This window comes from Salmo trutta, chromosome 15, assembly GCF_901001165.1.
Source record: "Salmo trutta chromosome 15, fSalTru1.1, whole genome shotgun sequence".
In the NCBI taxonomy this organism is placed as follows: Eukaryota; Metazoa; Chordata; class Actinopteri; order Salmoniformes; family Salmonidae; genus Salmo; species Salmo trutta.
Window position 1 is genome coordinate 32,742,901 of NC_042971.1, and position 22,114 is coordinate 32,765,014.

Below are 22,114 nucleotides of genomic sequence, written 5' to 3' on the forward strand. Positions count from 1 at the left end.
AGTGAAAGTTACGCCCCTGATCATATTTATATAAAAATATTATCTGATAGGACATACAGAATTAGCTAACCATATGAACTAAAAATAATGAATCAAATGATAAAAAATAGTTTGTTATACAAGCAAACTGATATAGTTTAACCCTTCTCAGGTTTCGTACTTTTTACGACAATTTGGTCAATCATACTGCTTTCTTACTGTTTATTAAGCAGAAGGAAAGCGGCACTTGAATTCGCTAGACATGAATGTGAAAAGATTTTGATTTATTGTATGTTCATCAAGATTCTGAATGTCAACCACTTTCATACTTCCACAAAAGTGGTGCATGCATGTACAATAATATATGCAATTTAGCAGACGCTTTTATCTAAAGAGACTTGGTCAAGCGTGCATACAATTTACAAATGGGTGGTCTGGGGAATCAAACCCACTACCTTGACATTACATGCACCATGCTCTACCAACTGAGCAACAATAATTGCTCATGCTGAGAAGTGTACTTTACAGAATCCATTCAAATGCATCCATCACACACTGCACATACCAGGGAAAATGACTTCTCAGGAAAGCATTCCAGATGGCTATGTATCTCAATCTCTCTCTCTCTTAGGTACAAATAATGCATGGTTGTGCTGATTGACATCAGTAAGAAGGGTGAGGTAGTGCATCATCTCCGTAGCCATGACGATGAGATCCACACCCTGGCCTGGGCCCCACTTTCCCAATGAAGAGGTGCTTTACAGCATGCCCAACAACAACACCGAGGTTAGAATGTACAGAATGTATTCAGTCAGTGACAAATGGCATGCTGAGAAGACTATCTACAGTATTTGTAGTCATCAGATCTGGTTAACAGAAGACATTTTACCCCTTTGATTGACAAATTATATTTCGAGAAACAACCAATGTGGTAACAGAGGGCACAGAGAAGGGGTGTTATCTTGCATCCAGGAGCAAGGACCAGACAAGGATAATCTGGAGCACGCTGAAGGGCAAAGGTGAGACAACAACCTAACTGAGTTATCAACCTGCATCCTCCATAGCTTTTTATGGTTATCATACAACTATTGAGAGTTGGTGCAGTCTGCTCTCTAAGACGGTCCCATCTCTTGGAGTTAAAGATGATTATGTCCCCCTCCTCTGTCAGGTGTGATGACCATGAAGCTGCCATTCCTGAAGAGAAGAGGGACAGAGGTGAATCCGGCGGTCAAGGAGAGAATCTGGCTCACTGTGCACTAGCCCAAGGGGAAGCCATCACAAGTCGTGTCAAGCTGCTTTGGGTATGAACTATGAAAACATAATTGAGGATAGTACCATTAATTATTATAAATATGATTTAGTCTGTAACTTGCCAATACTTAGTATTTTGAGCAGTCATTTTGTACTAACTTCCCCCTGTGTGTGTAGGGGTGAGCTGATCATGTGGGACCTCACCAGGGGAGGCAAACAGAAGTGGAGCCTGTTGGGAGCGTCCTCAGAGGGCCAGAACCACATTAGAATCGTGTTCAACATGAGCTCAGTGTGTGTTCAGGACAACAGAGAGCTCCTTCTAAATACCTACATGGATAGAGAGGTGAGAGAAGGTTAAACCCACTCGATGCAGCTTTAAAGCAATTTACTGAATGTCTCTTTTGACAACAGTGACACTTTGAGTATTGTGTGAGTTTTTGAGAAGTCAAAAGTGGTCAATCAAACATGCAGTCTATGAAAAGTACTTAGTGTCCCTTTATGCAGAAGTGACTACAGCATCCATGTTGTTAAGATCTCACTCAATTTGCTTCTCATCATTATTCCAGATAAAATGCTGGGACCTGTCGTCGTTGGACTTCTGCTGGACCCTGCCCACCCTTGTGTACCCCCTGATCTTCTCTCCTGTGGGGCTGCCTGGCCCTGGGGGTGGGAGACTGCATGATCTGTTTGTGGAGCAGCCTCTCCATCCAGAACAAGTATGACACCAAGACCTTCTGGCAGGGCTTCAAGTCCAAAGCCACAGCGGTAAGAGACTCTTAGGGCATATTGATATCAGTTATTGTCTACTGGTTTATGGTAAACGTGAAGATGGCTAGCGCATCTGTGTAAAATAGTAAACGTAAATCCGGGACAATGAAATTAGTGTATGTTACATTTTGTATGGTATGTATTAATTTGTGGATGTCAAACATCTGTACAATATGTTAAGAATTGCAATTCGTAGAATATCTTATGAATGAATTAAACATATGATATTTTACAAATTCCAATTTGTTGTGGATAATGTTAGTGAGGTGGCTAACACTAATGTTAGCGAGGTGGCTAATGCTAACGTTAGCTAGGTGGCTTACGTTAGCTAGGCTATGGGTTAGGCTTGGGGTGTATACCGTATATACCGTATACCGGGGTATTTGGAAATTGCTGCAGGGATGGTTCTTCAATACCGTTGAAACTATTTATTTTTTAAAAAATTATACATTTTAATATTTGTAGCTACTTTTTAAGTAAATACCTGTAATAAACTTGTACAATATGTTAGGAGATACAGAAGATTGTGTTCTTCATTTCACCTGTCAAGTTTTATTATTACATGGTGTTTGTTTACAAGCACACAACGATGAGAGATCAGAGCTTTGTGAGTCACTCACTGTTGTGCAGCCAGGTGATCTAGTTACGATATGGAATTCACAACAAAATGTTTGCCAGCTAGATATTTTATAACTATTAACTTAACTGTCTAAAATGTGCTAAATGCTCTGCAGTTGTGCATTTGGTTTGCTAATTTAGTAGCTAGTTAGCTCTCTAGCCAAGTGCTTAGCTTCTTGCAAAATCAAGCTTTGCTTGGTAACAGCAGAGACTTCCCTCCTGGATCAAGAGCTTTGCTGTCTAATATTTGTTTTGTGCGTGCAGCAAACTGTGAGTAGCATTTTTTTTGTTACTTGTATAGGTTTATGAGCTGGGATTTCTGTCCTGCAAATAGTTTAGGTCAGAGACTGTATAAAATTCTTGCAATACTCGTTAGCATTTACTTAGCATTCGATATGGGATTTTACATGTACTTGTTAGCATTGGTAACCTTCGAATCTCAGAGGCTCAGTGGGGTTTGAAAATAGCACCCCTTGTGTTCAGTGCCGGTATTAACGAATATCCCGGGATATACAAGGTTGGTATGAAAGCATTACAATCTGGATACCACCCAAGCCTACTAGGGGTTAAGGTTAGGGTTAGGAACTGTATTATAGGGGAAGGGTTAGCTAAGTAGCTAAAATGGAGTAAGTAGTTCTGTAAAAATGCTGTTTGTGATGATTTTTGAACACACAACCTTTGGGTTGCTAAACGTTTGCGTTATGCGTTATAGGCCCAACCATCCATCCATCCTTCTCAATCAACCACCCAACTTTAGTTTGAGCCTTTTTTTCCTTAAGAAACCTTCTGTCTTATGTAACCATACCAAACGTAACCTACCATACAAATTTGAGAGGTCCCGATTTTCATTTACTTTACGTTTACTATGTTACGTCTAGTCTATGAGACCGGCGGTTTAATCAAATTCAAACTGTTAGTGATTATCATCATTTCCCACCAAGATAATTACATTTCATATCTATTATGACATTAATGAATGGTCTTTATTGTGTTGTTCCCAGGCCTCCTCAGGTATCTAGCACTTATCACAAAAGGCTGTGTACACATTAGCCTGGGAACCCCCAGTCACCCCTCTGTCAATTGGTAAGCTCTTAAGTCTATCTAAGTGTGTGTACTGTATGCTGAGCACTCTCTGACCCAGCAACTTCTGCGAGTGGGCGTTGTGCCAAAGCCATGAGTCAGCAGAAAACATCTCTTGACGCTTTTGTAATATACTCCATAATTGAGTTGAGAAAACGCTTACCTCTCTCCCTGAGCCATTCACTGGGAAATCAAGATGGTGGAAAGTTAATTTTACCAGCTTCCGGCAGATGACATTTTGATTACCATATCCGTCATTCCGCCTTTTGAAACAGTAAACATAATTGCTGCTGTGTGAAGGATCTGCTGATGGTTTCTAAACCAACAAAGACCATGTTAATTTGTTTAGATACTTTTTGCTGGCGTGGCTCCTCCTCCTGCTGGTGGCCCAGAGTGGCATGTGGACATTGAGATTGAGATGTGACCTCTTGAGGGTTATCGTTGACTGATTAGTGTTGTGTCAGACTTTACCATAATATACGCTGGATGAGTATGATGGTCTGTATGACTTTGCAAGTGTGTGTATGTGTGTGTGTGCGTGTGTGCGTGAATAAGAGAGACAACAGGGTGCTAAAACATTGTGTAACAGTCAGTGTGTAATCTCCTGGCGGAGCTATACAGGCTGTCCTACAGCCTGTATAGCGGTGATGGAGAGGGCCTCATCCTACAGCATAACCCCTGGAAACTGACAGGAGAGGCCACAGACATTGACAGGGTCATCAAGTACACCAACAGCATCATGGTGAGACGGAGAGGCTCTCTACATTTATGTATTTATCTATTCCTTTTCAGCAGGACCCTCTACACAACTCCCTAAGTATTTTACCCAGTCACTGCATGTGGCGATGTGCAATTGAATATAATGGTGTTAATTTGAATACATTTTGAAGGTCATGTTCTATTTTATGCAGCACAAGCTGTCACCCCAAACAGATCTCAGCTGGAAACCAGATGGTAAAGTTGTGGCCATTGGCAATGAGGACGGGTGAGTCGTCATTCCCTTAAACTGTGTATAGGCCTGGAGAATTAACTAGAGGCAACTGTCATCTAAAATGATTGATGAGTGCCTGTCTAAAATGAGACTGTAGCTGTACTGAAGGTTTTACTGTAAAATGTATTATGAAGTTTAAATGCACTTTGGGAAAAAGTGATTTGAATGTGGTCATTTTATTTATGTATCCATTTTAACTAGGTCTCAAAGTGCTTAAGATTATATTGGGGCAACTATAATTCCTGTTTTTTTCTCTCTCAGGTCCATAGAGGTGTACCAGGTCCGATTCTCAAGCTGCTGTGTACCATCCAGCAGCACCATAAGATCATCAACGTGCTGCGCTGGCATCTTGACCACAGCTCCCTGCCCAAGCTGCAGTACCTCCTGGCCTCTGGATCCAGCAACGCCGTAGTCTAGGTCCACGACCTCCGCACTGTCATAGGTGAGGGGAGTTCCCCAGGTGTGTATGCTGGTGCCGAATCATATTTTAAGATCGGAGTGTTTGAATCTCCTGTTGATATGTTGTATGATCTGTGTTAAAGACAAGAGTGGACATCTCAAGGTATGATGCAGAGGGTAAATGGGGTGCAGAGGCAGCAGTGAGCCAGCAGAGGGCTCCATTTGGAAAGGTAGCAACGTAAAACTAATGGTCTTAGAAGAATCTGTTCCTAGGGCAAAAAGGGAGGGACACCTACTCATTCAAGGGTTTTTCTTTATTTTTACTATTCTACATTGTAGAATAATAGTGAAGACTTCAAAATATGAAACAACACATATGGAATCATGTAGAAACCAAAAAAGTGTTAAACAAATCAAAATATATTTTATATTTGAGATTCTTAGATTCAAAAGGCACTAGCACATCTGATCAATCTTGTTGCAGGTGCATGGCAACAGTTGAAACAGGATGAAGGAAAAAAGGAAACCGCACACTGCTCTTGATAGTATCCCTGATATTTAATAAGCTTATGTATCGGCAGAGCTTTTGTGAATCTACTGAAAACAGCACCTCTATGTAGACCTAGCCCCACCCACATCCGTTCCACGTATGGAAAGGAGTTGGAGGCAAAGGAAAAATAAATAAGTGCTACCAAACATAACAATATGCATTTCACAAATATTACAAAAGTGTATAGACAAGACACACCGAACACGTCCATAAAATCACAACGAGGACATAGCAAGTTTTCATTAATCATTGGGTACATCATACGAAAAAACAAAGTAATCTTAAATAGGGACATATTTTAAATTCACAACATAACATACATAGGCATTTCATCATTAAGTCCTTTAGGAAATAATGTCTGGAGGGTGAAAATCCAAAAACATTCTCTTTTGCTCAGAGTATTATTAATATCACCTCCCCTGTCTGATATCTTGACTTTCTCTATACCACAAAATATAAAGGTAGAAATGTCATGCTTTAGGTCATTAAAATGTACTGCCACTGGATAATCCCTGTCGTTTCTCCTGATTGAACTTTTATGTTCACTAATTCTCTGTTTGAGAGAGCGGGAGGTTTTACTGACATAGCAGAGCCCACATGAACATTTAATAATGTAAATATCATGGGTGGTGGTACACGTAATGATATCGTTAATTTGAAACCGTTTTCCTGTGTGGGGGTGGCAGAAATATTCACACTTCATCATATGCTAGAGCCATTGTCGAACTTTGTAGACGCTTTTATTAAAACTCATGTGCAAGCATTGCCATCATATGTAAAAGACTCTATAGACTTCATAAACAAGATCTCACTAATAACGGGTTTGAAAGAAGACTGTATTCTGGTCACATTAGATGTGGAGAGTCTATATACCAGCATTCCCCATGTGGGGGGGCTGGCAGCACTAGCACACTATTTGGGAGACAGAGATACTAATGAATATCCACCAACAAACTTTATTCTAGAGCTGACAGAATATGTTTTGAAGTATAACTATTTTAGGTTTGATGATGAATACTACCTCCAAACAAATGGAACGTCGATGGGCTCCACATTCGCTCCGAGCTATGCTAACCTTTATGTGGGTCTATTTGAAGAACGTTTTGTCAATAACAAAAACGAAAATCAATTTTTGAATAAAATCCTGAAGTGGTATCGATATATTGACGACATTTTTTGCATATGGAAAGGAACTGAACAAGAGCTGTCAGATTTTATGGCACTACTCAATGACATGGATCCCAATCTCAAATGTACTATTGAAAGTGACACTCAACGCGTTCATTACCTAGATATGTGGATTGAGAAATCAAATGGAACCCTGTTTACAACTCTGTATAGAAAAGAAACAGACAGAAATACTCTATTACAGGGGGACAGCTTCCATCCTGAGCCATTAAAAAGAGGACTTCCTAGAAGCCAGTTTTTCAGACTGCGCCGTATATGCCACTCCAATGATGATTATCTAGAAAAAGCAGCGGAGATGCGCACTAGGTTTCTAAGAAGAGGCGATTCGCCACAATGTGTGGATGAAGCTCTTCATTTGGCATTGGGTAAAACACGAGATGAATTGTTACAAAAAAGACCCGCTAAAGCAAAATAACACTCCGTAATGTTCACAACCACATATACTTTGAATTCGCGAAAAGTGGGAGGTGTGGTCAAGAAACACTGGCATATTTTATCATCGGACCCAGCTTTGCCGGCTGAATTTAAGAATCCACCACTCATTGTGTATAGGAGAGGTCGCAATTTACGCGATAAATTGGTTCATGCCAACTACCAGCCACGAAAGAAAATCAGCCAGGCTCTTTTACGCCCTCTACCTGGTAGCTATAAATGTAGAGGATGCGCACAGTGCAACAATATGATGAAGTGTGAATATTTCTGCCACCCCCACACAGGAAAACGGTTTCAAATTAACGATATCATTACGTGTACCACCACCCATGATATTTACATTAAATGTCCATGTGGGCTCTGCTATGTCGATAAAACCTCCCGCTCTCTCAAACAGAGAATTAGTGAACATAGAAGTTCAATCAGGAGAAACGACAGGGATTATCCAGTTATTACTTTGTTTTTTCGTATGATGTACCCAATGATTAATGAAAACTTGCTATGTCCTCGTTGTGATTTTATGGACGTTTTCGGTGTGTCTTGTCTATACACTTTTGTAATATTTGTGAAATGCATATTGTTATGTTTGGTAGCACTTATTTATTTTTCCTTTGCCTCCAACTCCTTTCCATACGTGGAACGGATGTGGGTGGGGCTAGGTCTACATAGAGGTGCTGTTTTCAGTAGATTCACAAAAGCTCTGAAGAAGGCCGTTAGGCCGATACTTAAGCTTATTAAATATCAGTGATACTATCAAGAGCAGTGTGCGGTTTCCTTTTTTCCTTTATCATATTTGAGATTCTTCAAAGTAGCCACCCTTTGCCTTGATGACAGCTTTGCACAATCTTGACATTCTCTCAACCAGCTTCAGGAGGTAGTCGCATGGAATGCAGTTCAATTAAAAGGTGTACCTTGTTAAATGTTCATTTGTGGAATTTATTTTCTTCTTAAAGTGTTTGAGCCAATCAGCTGTGTCGTGACAAGAAAGGGGTGGTATACAGAAGACAGCCCTATTTGGTTAAAGACCAAGTCCATATTATGTCAAGAACAGCTCAAATAAGCAAAGAGAAACGACAGTCCATCATTACATTAAGACATGAAGGTCAGTCAATGCGCTCAGTGCGGACAATTTCAAGAAGTTTCTTCAATTGCAGTCGCAAAAAAACATGAAGTGCTATGATGAAACTGGCTCTCATGAGGACCGCCATAGGAAATGGACCCAGAATTACCTCTGCTGCAGAGGATAAGTTCATTATAAATCTACTAACCTCAGAAATTTCAGCCCAAATCAATGCTTCACAGAGTCCAAGTAACAGACACATCTCAACATCAACTGTGAGGAAACTGCGTGAATCAGGCCATGGTCAAATTACTGAAAAGTAACTACTACTAAAGGACATCAACATTAAGAATAGACCTACTTGGGCCAAGAAACAAGAGCAATGGACATTAGACCGGTGAAAATCTATCCTATGTTCTGATGAGTCCAAATGTATGATTTTTGGTTCCAACTGCCATGTCTTTGTAAGAAGCAGAGTAGGTGAACGGATGATCTCCGCATGTGCTTTGCTGCTGACACTGTCTGTGATTTATTTAGAATTCAAGGCACACTTAACCAGCATGGCTACCACAGCACTCGCAGCAATACGTCATCCCATCTGGTTTGCCCTTAGTGGGACTATCATTTGTTTTTCAACAGGACAGTGACCCAACACACCTCCAGGCTGTGTAAGGGCTATTTGACCAAGAAGGAGAGTGATGGAGTGCTGCATCAGATGACCTGGCCCCCAGAATCACACTACCTCAACCCATTTGAGATTATTTGGAATGAGTTGGACCGCAGAGTGAAGGAAAAGCAGCAAACAAGTTCTCAGTATATGTGGAAACTCCTTCAAGATTGTTGGAAAAGCATTCCAGGTGAATCTGGTTGAGAGAATGCCAAGAGGGTCTAATGCTGTCATCAAGGCAAAGGGTGGCTACTTTGAAAAATCTCAAATATAAAATATATTTTGATTTGTTTAACACTTTTTAATTACTTCATGATTCCATATTTGTTAATTCATTGTTTTGATGTCTTCACTATTATTCTACAATCAGAGCAGTGTGCAGTGGGATGGCGATTGCGTCGTCTGTGGACATATTGGGGCGATAAGCAAATTGGAGTGGGTCTAGGGTATCAGGTAGGGTGGAGGTGATATGATCCTTGGCTAGTCTCTCAAAGCACTTCATGATGACAGGAGTGCTACGGGGCAATAGTCATTTAGTTCAGTTACCTTAGCTTTCTTGGGAACATTAACAATGGTGGCCATCTTGAAGCATGTGGGCACGGCAGACTGGGATAGGGATTGATTGAATATGTCCGTAAACACACCAGCCAGCTGGTCTGCGCATGCTCTGAGGACGTGGCTTGGGATACCATCTGGGCCGGCAGCCTTGCGAGGGTTAACATGTTTAAATGTTTTACTCACGTTGGCCACGGTGAAGGAGAGACCACGGGCTTTGGAAGCGGGCCGTGTCAGTGTATTGTCCTCAAAGCGAGCGAAGCAGTTGTTTCATTTGTCTGGGAGCAAGACGTTGATGTCCGCGACGGGGCTGGTTTTCTTTTTGTAATCCGTGGTTGACTGTAGACCCTGCCACATACGTCTCGTGTTTGAGCCGTTGAATTGTGACTTTACTTTGTCTCTACAGTCGTGGCCAAAAGTTTTGAGAATGACACAAATACAGTGGGGCAAAAAAGTATTTAGTCAGCCAACAATTGTGCAAGTTCTCCCACTTAAAAAGATGAGAGAGGCCTGTAATTTTCATCATAGGTACACGTCAACTATGAAAGACAAAATGAGAAAAAAAATCCAGAAAAATCACATTGTAGGATTTTTAATGAATTTATTTGCAAATTATGGTGGAAAATAAGTATTTGGTCACCTACAAACAAGCAAGATTTCTGGCTCTCACAGACCTGTAACTTCTTCTTTAAGAGGCTCCTCTGTCCTCCACTCGTTACCTGTATTAATGGCACCTGTTTGAACTTGTTATCAGTATAAAAGACACCTGTCCACAACCTCAAACAGTCACACTCCAAACTCCACTATGGCCAAGACCAAAGAGCTGTCAAAGGACACCAGAAACAAAATTGTAGACCTGCACCAGGCTGGGAAGACTGAATCTGCAATAGGTAAGCAGCTTGGTTTGAAGAAATCAACTGTGGGAGCAATTATTAGGAAATGGAAGACATACAAGACCACTGATAATCTCCCTAGATCTGGGGCTCCACGCAAGATCTCACCCCGTGGGGTCAAAATGATCACAAGAACGGTGAGCAAAAATCCCAGAAGCACACGGGGGGACCTAGTGAATGACCTGCAGAGCTGGGACCAAAGTAACAAAGCCTACCATCAGTAACCCACTACGCCACCAGGGACTCAAATCCTGCAGTGCCAGACGTGTCCCCCTGCTTAAGCCAGTACATGTCCAGGCCCGTCTGAAGTTTGCTAGAGAGCATTTGGATGATCCAGAAGAGGATTGGGAGAATGTCATATGGTCAGATGAAACCAAAATAGAACTTTTTGGTAAAAACTCAACTCGTTGTGTTTGGAGGACAAAGAATGCTGAGTTGCATCCAAAGAACACCATACCTACTGTGAAGCATGGGGGTGGAAACATCATGCTTTGGGGCTGTTTTTCTGCAAAGGGACCAGGACGACTGATCCGTGTAAAGGAAAGAATGAATGGGGCCATGTATCGTGAGATTTTGAGTGAAAACCTCCTTCCATCAGCAAGGGCATTGAAGATGAAACGTGGCTGGGTCTTTCAGTATGACAATGATCCCAAACACACCACCCGGGCAACGAAGGAGTGGCTTCGTAAGAAGCATTTCAAGGTCCTGGAGTGGCCTAGCCAGTCTCCAGATCTCAACCCCATAGAAAATCTTTGGAGGGAGTTGAAAGTCCGTGTTGCCCAGCGACAGCCCCAAAACATCACTGCTCTAGAGGAGATCTGCATGGAGGCATGGGCCAAAATACCAGCAACAGTGTGTGAAAACGTTGTGAAGACTTACAGAAAACGTTTGACCTGTGTCATTGCCAACAAAGGGTATATTACAAAGTATTGAGATAAACTTTTGTTATTGAACAAATACTTATTTTCCACCATAATTTGCAAATAAATTCATGAAAAATCCTACAATGTGATTTTCTGGATTTTTTCTCATTTTGTCTGTCATAGTTGAAATGTACGTATGATGAAAATTACAGGCCGCTCTCATCTTTTTAAGTGGGAGAACTTGCACAATTGTTGGCTGACTAAATACTTTTTTGCCCAACTGTATTAATTTCCACAAAGTTTGCTGCTTCAGTGTCTTTATATATTTTTGTCAGATGTTACTATGGAATACTGAAGTATAATTATAAGTGTCAAAGGCTTTAATTGACAATTACATGAAGTTGATGGAAAGAGTCAATATTTGCAGTGTTGACCCTTCTTTTTCAAGACCTCTGCAATCCGCCCTAGCATGCTGTCAATTAACTTCTGGGACACATCCTGACTGATGGCAGCCCATTCTTGCATAATCAATGCTTGGGGTTTGTCAGAATTTGTGGGTTTTTGTTTGTCTACCCGCCTCTTGAGGATTGACCACAAGTTCTCAATAGGATTAAGGTCTGGGGAGTTTCCTGGCCATGGACCCAAATATCTATGTTTTGTTCCCCGAGCCACTTACTTATCACTTTTGCCTTATGGTAAGGTGCTCCATCATGCTGGAAAAGGCATTGTTCATCACCAAACTGTTCCTGGATGGTTGGGAGAAGTTGCTCGCGGAGGATGTGTTGGTACCATTCTTTATTCATGGCTGTGTTCTTAGGCAAAATTGTGAGTGAGCCCACTCCCTTGGCTGAGAAGCAACCCCACACATGAATTGTCTCAGGATGCTTTACTGTTGGCATGACTCAGGACTGATGGTAGCGCTCACCTTGTCTTCTCCGGACAAGCTTTTTTCCAGATGCCCCAAACAATCGGAAAGGGGATTCATCGGAGAAAATGACTTTACCCCAGTCCTCAGCAGTCCAATCCCTGTACCTTTTGCAGAATATCAGTCTGTCCCTGATATTTTTCCTAGAGAGAAGTGGCTTCTTTGCTTCCCTTCTTGACACCAGGCCATCCTCCAAAAGTCCTTGCCTCACTGTGCGTGCAGATGCACTCACACCTGCCTGCTGCCATTCCCGAGCAAGCTCTGTACTGGTGGTGCCCCGATCCCACAGCTGAATCAACTTTAGGAGACGGTCCTGGCGCTTGCTAGACTTTCTTGGGCGCCCTGAAGCCTTCTTCACAACAATTGAACCGCTCTCCTTGAAGTTCTTGATGATCCGATAAATGGTTGATTTAGGTGCAATCTTACAGGCAGCAATATCCTTGCCTGTAAGCCCTTTTTGTGCAAAGCAATGATGACGGCACGTGTTTTCTTGCAGGTAACCCTGGCTGACAGAGGAAGAACAATGATTCCAAGCACCACCCTCCTTTTGAAGCTTCCAGTCTGTTATTCGAACTCAATCAGCATGACAGAGTGATCTCCAGCTTTGTCCTTGTCAACACTCACACCTGTGTTAATGAGAGAATCACTGACATTATGTCAGCTGGTCCTTTGTGGCAGGGCTGAAATGCAGTGGAAATGTTTTTGGGGGGTTCAGTTCATTTGCATGGCAAAGAGGGACTTTGCAATTAATTGCAATTCATCTGATCACTCATCATAACATTCTGGAGTATATGGAAATTGCCATCATACAAACTGAGGCAGCAGACTTTGTGAAAATTAATATTTGTGTCATTCTCAAAACCTTTGGCCACGACTGTATACTGATGCTTTGCTTGTTTGATTGCCTTGCGGAGGGAATAGCTGCACTGTTTGTATTCAGTCATGTTTCCAGTCACCTTGCCATGATTAAAAGTGGTGGTTCGCTCTTTCAGTTTCGCTCGAATGCTGCCATCAATCCACGGTTTCTGGTTCGGGAAGGTTTTAATCGTCACAGTGGGTACAACATCACCGATGCACTTGCAAATAAACTTGCTCACAGAGTCAGCGTATACGTCAATGTTGTTGTTCTTAGACCTTTAGTTTTACATCTACCATATACAGTGCATTCAGAAAGTATTCAGACCCCTTGACTTTTTCCACATTTTGTTATGTTACAGCTGTATTCTAATATAGATTAAATTGTATTCCCCCTCATCAATCTACACACAATATCCCATAATGAGAAAGCAAATGTATAAAAAATACAAACCTGAAATATCACATTTACATAAGTATTCAGACCCTTTACTCAGTACTTTGTTGAAGCACCTTTGGCAACGATTACAGTCTTGAGTTTTTGTGGTATTGTCACATTGTATAAATGATTGGAGAAAGGCACAGGAATACGTAATAGGGGGTTTTAATACTCTACCCAAAAATACAACAAGCCTTGAAAGGCACGGGGACGAAGCCCAAAACAAACATGTATACAAAACACAGGGATGTAAACCCAAACAAAACAGCGAGGTTAAACCTCTAATAAATACACGGGACGAGACCCGTAATAATAATGCACAGGACGAGACCTGTAAACAATGCACGGGAGGAGACCCGCAATAACAATTGCACAATACTACACGGGACGAGACCCGTAATAAAGAGTACACAATACACGCAGCACGAAAGCCAAAACAACAAAGCACAGGTACTCACAAGACCAACGGACATGGGATCAAAAACCGACCAAACAATGGTGAACAGAGGGCACATATATACAATTACTAATCAGGGAGAACGGGAACCATGTGTCAGTAATAAAACAGTTCAGTGACACCTAGAGGCCGGTGACGTAGACTCCGGAGCTGGTGCCCGGAATGAGCAACAGTACCGGAGGAATCCGTGACAGGTATGACGCTTAAAGCTTGGCACACCTGTATTTGGGGAGTTCCTCCCATTATTCTCTGCAGATCCTCTCAAGCTCTGTCAGGTTGGATGGGGAGTGTCGCTGCACAGCTATTTCCAGGTCTCTCCAGAGACGTTAGATCAGGTTCAAGTCCGGGCTCTGGCTGGGCCACTCAAGGACATTCAGAGACTTATCCCGAAGCCACTCCTGCGTTCTCTTAGCTGTGTGCTTAGGGTCGTTGTCCTGTTGGAAGGTGAACCTTCAACCCAGTCTGAAGTCCTGAGCGCTCTGGTGCAGGTTTTCATCAAGGATCTCTCTGTACTTTGCTTCATTAATCTTTCCCTCGATCCTGACTAGTCTCCCAGTCCTTACCGCTGGAAAACGTTCCCACAGCATGATGCTGCCACCCCCATGCTTCACCATAGGGATGGTGCCAGGTTTCCTCCAGACGTGACGCTTGGCATTCAGGCCAAAGGGTTCAATCTTGGTTTCATCAAACCAGAGGATCTGGTTTCTTATGGTCTGAGGCTCCTAAGATGCCGTTTGGCAAACTCCAAGCGGGATTTCATGTGCCTTTTACTGAGGAGTGGCTTCCGTCTGGCCACTCTACCACAAAGGCCTTATTGGTGGAGTGCTGCAGAGATGGTTGTCCTTCTGGAACTTTCTACCATCTCCACAGAGGAACTCTAGAGCACTGTCAAGTGATCATTGGGTTCTTGGTCACCTCCCTGACCAAGTCCCTTCTCCCCGATTGCTCAGTTTGGCCAGGCGGCCAGCTCTAGGAAGAGTCTTGGTGGTTCCAAACTTCTTCCATTTAAGAATGATGTAGGCCACTGTGTTCTTGGGGACCTTCAATGCCTCAGAAATGTTTTAGTACCCTTCCCCAGATCTGTGCCTTGACACAATCCTGTCTCGGAGCTCTACGGACAATTCCTTTCAACCTCATGTCCTGGTTTCTGCTCTGACATCCATTGTCAAATGTGGGACCTTATATGGACAGGTGTGTGCCTTTCCAAATCATGTCCAATCAATTGAATTTACCACATTAAGTTGTAGAAACATCTCAAGAAACATCTCAAGGATGATCAATGGAAACAGGATGCACCTGAGCTCAATTTTGAGTCTTAAAGCAAAGGGTCTGAATACTTATGTAGATAAGGTATCTGTTTAAGTTTTATAATGTAAAAAAACATGTTTTCACTTTGTCATTATGGGGTATTGTGTGTAGATTGATGATAACATGTTTTATTTAGTCAATTTTAGAATAAGGCTGTAACTTACCAAAATGTGGAAAAAGTCAAGAGGTCTGAATACTTTCTGAATGCACTGTATACACTGTGTATCCCATTTGTGTCCCGTGTGTATATGATATATATGCTGTTTTACATTTTTGGTATGAGTTAACAATTTCTGGTTAATTTCACAGTATTTTAATTTCTAAAGTGCTCTTTTTTTTCTTGTCTGTGTTCAGAGACTCCCCTAGAGAATCCCGTTGTGTTGACCGAGGTGTATTGGAGCCTAGCGGTTCACACTGCCAAGATGACCGGCCTGGCTGGAGGCCCCATCACGACAGGCGACTGGTCACGTCTGTTATGATGGTACAGCACAAGTCAGTCCCAATGCATAAACATAACTGTATACACTGTAGATGGGAATAGGGTTTTGCTGCTACAAATTCCAATCAGCCGCTATTGAGTTGCAATGTATTATATTATTTTTATATTCTATTAAAACTACTGTTCTATATGTGATCCTCAGTTGTGGGATGTGCAGAAGGAGTAGGGGATTTGTAACTACAGGGCTCACAGGGGCCGGCTGCAGTGTGTCCAGTGGTCTCCTGTGGACCTGGACCAGGTCTGGACAGGAGCAAATTACTTCACTGTGCAGGAGTGGGCCGTGTCCAAGCAGGAGTTCCCAAGCCCCCCAAAGGTAACAAACACAGAGCATCACTGTGGAGTTGACCACTAGTATCTCCTCTGTGACAGGTAGCACTGTAGCCATGTCCAGTCCACCATTACATTCAGGCTGTCTCAATCCAGTCATCTTCAATTGCATCTTTAATTGCTGCCGTACAAGTTAAGAATTATCACATCATACATACTACTCATTTCCTTTCAGTTTCTTCATCCAGTAATTAAATGGACAGACCAGTGGTGGAGAAAGTACAACACTTAGGGAAATCCTTATTAACTGTAAAGAAAGAAATGAAAAAGTGGAGAAACCAACAAGAACATTATTGTTCATAGAGCCCTGAGTTTTTCCTGACCACGTGACATGACCAGGAAAACCTCAGCACCCTATGTCAACTAACACACAGTTACAAGTCCTATTCATTTACTTATCATGACAAGTATAAGTCTGGATGATCAGTCTCCATCCACTGCAACCCCCTTTAGTGTTTGCTGTCTTTTCTTCTTGAGGTGTCTCTAAAGAAGAGGAAGCCTAGCTCCATGCTGCCCCTCAGTATGTCCATGGACCACCGGCCCAGGGAAGACCTCCAGCAGGACTGTCTCAACCTGGCCACAGTCAGGAACTCTGAGGGACTCTATCAGGATTATACCACAAGATTAGACATGTAGCCCAGTCGTTACACCTTTGAGGACCTATACAATCAACTAAGTACTCAACTATTGTTTACTGGCAACATTTTCATATGTTGGCGCCAGTATAGAAAAAAATAACAAGGAGTTGTCTTTAGTTAAGTCTGCGTCATAAGATTCATGAGACAGATAAATAAGGTAGGTCATCATTTTATGTCCTCAAAGAGCAGTGTATGACCTCTGACCCTGTCTTTGTCCCCCCTTTCTGTCTTCAGCCCCTCCAGCCCACTATGTCCCAGGCCTGGGAGATCACATCCAATTGGGGCTGTTCACAGACAGAGTTGTTCTCTATAGGGTGTTACAGGAGGAAGGGTGAGGATGCCATGTTATGTTGTATTATATAATTGTTATCGCACGTTCATAATGATAACACACTTGTTAAAACTGAGACTGTGGAAAGGTAACATCGCAGGTGCTCTGCAGGTGGCCACTGGGAAAGGAGACCTGAGTGATCACCTGCTCTCTGTTACACGTATGGGTAAAGAGCACTAATTTAAAGTCTAAATGTTTTCCTATTTATTCCAGTTTAGAATGCATATTTACAATATTAAGCTCTTCCAATTCAGCAACCAACTAGGCAATTAGTATAATTCGTTGTTATCTTGCTCCTTGACAAAGTAATGTGTTTCTCTGTGGTACAGTGCTGTACAGTATGTATGCATGCAGGTGTAATAGTATTTGTGAAACCCTCAGCTTGCTACCAGGTGTGGCTGAGTACAGTGGATGCCTATTTGAAGCAGCTGTGTCTTCAGAAGCAGTTACTCAAGGCTGCCTCGAATCTCCTGTCCATCAACAAGGTCTACGAGGCCATAGACCTCAAGTCCCACCAGCTCTACAGGTCATTTAGCTCTACAGATTATTTTACACCTAAATTATTATATAAAGAATATCAAAGTTAGTGTTGTATAAAGATTCAATAGAGTAATTCCCTTCTTCTTAGTGGTAGGATTTTAGATTATCTGTGACTGACCTATCAATGGGAATGATCATTGGAATCTCTGAGCTGTGAATGGCATGTTTGTCTGCTGTCTCATGGGGGGCCATTGCCCTGGCCATGGCTAGGCAGCAGCCAGGTGACCCTGTGCTCAAGGGGCTCTACACCACCTGGGCAACCGTGCTGGAGAAAGACGGCCACTTGACTACTGCTACTAAATAGTAAATGACAGACTAACATTTACCCATCTTCATTAATAAAACTGCATGTCGGTGTAAAAGTGCACTGTGTAACGCAGGTAGAGAAAAAGATGGTTCCTCTGAATAGCTGACTTGATGCTAATGGAACAAGCTGTGTATTTATCAAATCAAATGTATCACACTGTTATCTTGCCGTGGACTCCACCTTCGACGCTGCCAAGGTAATCACAAAGAAAAACGATCCAGTCTCACTGAAGACGCCCGCCAGTCTGGAGAAGATCTCTGGTGAAAGCGACCTGTCCCATTCACTCTACCTTAGAGGTGCCAAAGACCTCTACCTTAGATGTGGAGTCCTCACAGGATTGGCTGAGAGCACAGCAACTCCTCATCACACAGGAGAGCATATTGGTTAGTTGCCCTGAACTGGCCAATGAGATATGTGTGTTGATTTTCATGCTTGATCTCTACTGTCCCCCTCTGCTATAGGCCCACCTGTTCCTCCAGCCATCCCTGGTTTGCTTCCATCCCTGGTCTGCTTCCGGTCGCCAGGAAGCCAAGATGGCTTCCTGGCTACCCTGAGGGCTGTGTGGGAGAGGGAGTTTGGTGTCTCTCCCAGCAAGCCAGTGAAACTCAAATCTCTACACCAACAACTGAAAGCAATAGACAATCCACAGATGACACCTAACGTTCCTATGAGACAGGTATGTCGTCAGTGGACAGAGACTTGACTGGTGCACGGCCCAGTACATCACTAGGGCTAAGCTGCCTGCCATCCAGGACCTCTACACCAGGCGGTGTCAGAGGAAGGCCCTAAAAATTATCAAAGACCCCAGCCACCCCAGTCATAGACTGTTCTCTCTACTACCGTATGGCAAGTGGTACCGGAGTGCCAAATCTAGGACAAAAAGGCTTCTCAACAGTTTTTACACCCAAGCCATAAGACTCCTGAACAGGTAATCAAATGGCTACCCGGACTATTTGCATTGTGTCCCCCCACCAACCCCTCTTTTACGCTACTGCTACTCTCTGTTTATCATATATGCATAGTCGCTTTAACTACTCTGGACCCTGATCTCTCTTTTGACGAACATATCAAGACTGTTTCAAGGACAGCTTTTTTCCATCTACGTAACATTGCAAAAATCAGAAATGTTCTGTCCAAAAATGATGCAGAAAAATGTATCCATGCTTTTGTCACTTCTAGGTTAGACTACTGCAATGCTCTACTTTCCGGCTACCCGGATAAAGCACTAAATAAACTTCAGTTAGTGCTAAATATTGCTGCTAGAATCCTGACTAGAACCAAAAAATGTGATCATATTACTCCAGTGCTAGCTTAAGGCAAGGGCTGATTTCAAGGTTTTACTGCTAACCTACAGAGCATTACATGGGCTTGCTCCTACCTATCTTTCCGATTTGGTCCTGCCGTACATACCTAAACGTACGCTAAGGTCACAAGACGCAGGCCTCCTAATTGTCCCTAGAATTTCTAAGCAAACGGCTGGAGGCAGGGCTTTCTCCTGTAGAGCTCCATTTTTATGGAATGGTCTGCCTACCCATGTGAGAGACGCAGACTCGGTCTCAACCTTGAAGTCTTTATTGAAGACTCATCTCTTCAGTAGGTCCTATGATTGAGTGTAGTCTGGCCCAGGAGTGTGAAGGTGAACGGAAAGGCACTGGAGCAATGAACCGCCCTTGCTGTCTCTGCCTGGCCGGTTCCAATCTCTCCACTGGGATTCTCTGCCTCTAACCCTATTACAGGGGCTGAGTCACTGGCTTACTGGTGCTCTTCCATGCCGTCCCTAGGAGGGGTGTGTCACTTGAGTGGGTTGAGTCACTGATGTGGTCTTCCTGTCTGGGTTGGCGCCCCCCCTTGGGTTGTGCCGTGGCAGAGATCTTTGTGGGCTATACTCGGCCTTGTCTCAGGATGGTAAGTTGGTGATTGAAGATATCCCACTAGTGGTGTGGGGGCTGTGCGTTGGCAAAGTGGGTGGGGTTATATCCTGCCTGTTTGGCCCTGTCCGGGGATATCATCGGATGGGGCCAAAGTGTCTCCTGACCCCTCCTGTCTCAGCCTCCAGTATTTATGCTGCAGTAGTTTATGTGTCAGGGGGCTAGGGTCAGTCTGTTATATCTGGAGTATTTCTCCTGTCTTATCTGGTGTCCTGTGTGAATTTAAGTATGCTCTCTCTAATTCTCTCTTTCTTTCTTTCTTTCACTTGGAGGACCTGAGCCCTAGCACCATGCCTCAGGACTACCTGGCATGTTGACTCCTTGCTGTCCCCAGTCCACCTGGCCGTGCTGCTGCTCCAGTTTCAACTGTTTTGCCTGCGGCTATGGAACCCTGACCTGTTCACCGGACGTGTTCCTTTTTCAGTACATTTTTCAGTCGACACAGAAAATAGACTTATCTTCCCTGTCTCTCCTTCTCCTGCGTGGGCAGCAATACCTCACTTACTCATGCTTCAAAACCAGCTGGTGAAGGGAGAGATGTGGATGATGTGTTCATCTGATGTCAAGGATAGACACATCTTCCTTGTCTCTCCTTCCAACAGTTTGGAAAATATACACTAACACTATCAACACCAGGTAGAATTCTCAGGTTTTGACCTCCTGTTGTTTAATTACGGTTTCCCCTTCTTACTTACAGTGGGCTCACCAGAGGAGGCTGGTGGGAGGCGCTATAGAAGGATGGGCTCATTGTAATGGCTGGAATGGAATCAAATGTTCATATTATCCAGAGCGTTGGTGACTATAACTGTAATGCTGGCAACAATTTAATTACACTCTTTTTGCCGACGTTTACTGTCACCGGCCATATACAATGGGTGTTGAGCGTTCGGAAATTCATCAGTTATTCTACGCTCTGGCACACTCAGACGAGAGCGCTCTAAAATCGGAATATATAGCCAGAGTGAATTTACTAACGCGCCCTAAGTCTTTCGTTCTAAATCTATGGACTCGATCCAGTCATTCGATCTAAATGTTCTTTTGCCATGTTGGCTGGCAACGTTCTTATCCCTTGCTTGCTAGCTGGCCAACTTTGTCTAACACTGTCACGTCAAACAGTGCAGTCAGAATAACAGCAACGTAGCTGCTTTTGCGTTTGTTTAAGCTGTTTTCTAGTGATTTTTGTGGGATACATCCATTACAATGAGCTAATGATGTGAAATTTCGTCTGGCATAGAACATTTGCTCTCTCACCAGGCCACTGTTCCAGAAGAGATAGCCAACTACACAGCTAACACAATCACTTCAAAATGAAGCTGCAATTTCTGTTTTTCTATTGACATTTCTTTGTGTATATCCATAAAATGATCCTGACTCATGATTTCGACTGGCTGAGAAAAGCTGCCAGCCTGTCTGTCTCGTCCCGACCCCGGACACATTCATTCCACTGGAGATCGAAGTTCAGTATTGAAACAATGTTGCAAATGTCGGAGAGACAGACAACAAGGTTATTACAAATTGGCCTTGTTGGCATGGTTGAGCTTATGGCTTCCCTTTGTGACAAGTGTGATGGTGTCAACCGTCACCGCCATCGGGACGTGCCTGGGATACCCATGCGCTCGGGGCGCCAGAGGAGAGGCGGGCCCCGGCAGGACCCCTGACACACCCTTCCCCGGCCTCTGCGCTTCTCCTGGTCTCAAAGGGCAAAGTGGGAGGAGGGTGTGGAGTCCCCCTTGGTGTTGTCCACAATGCTCGAGGTGTACCGACTCCAATTCCGGTGCCAGCCTCCATCCTTCAGGGACCTTCGTGTCACCACAGTGGCCGACCCCCTGAAGAAAACCCTGCGGCTGGAGATCTCCTCACTCCTGGACAAGGGTGCCATCCGCAGGATCGAGACATCAGAACGACCTAGGTAGGTTCTACTCCACTTATTTTGGGGTTCCAAAAAAACATGGAGGGTTTTGACCGATTCTGGACCTCCGCAACCTCAATGGGTACTTGAAGGTACTGAGGTTCCACATGCTGTCCCCTTCTCGTGTTGCAGGCCATGTCCAGGGACCAGTGGTTTGTGGTGCTGGACCTGAGGGATGCGTACTTCCATGTTCCTGTTCACCCAGCTCATTGGCAGTACCTCCGTTTCACTTTCGAAGGGACGGCTTACGAATTCATGGTTCTTCCCATCGGCCTCCCCTTGGCACCCTGCACTTTCACAAAGTGCATGGCTGCTGTCCTGGCACCTCTCATGTCCCGAGGATTGTTGATTCTCAAT

At 43.4% G+C, this 22,114-nt stretch overlaps 1 pseudogene; it reads left to right on the top strand.

Moving 5' to 3' along the window:
- The first annotated feature begins 623 nt into the window (after window positions 1–623).
- LOC115148276 (gem-associated protein 5-like) lies at window positions 624–21,506 on the top strand (annotated as a pseudogene).
- The last annotated feature ends 608 nt before the right edge of the window (window positions 21,507–22,114 follow it).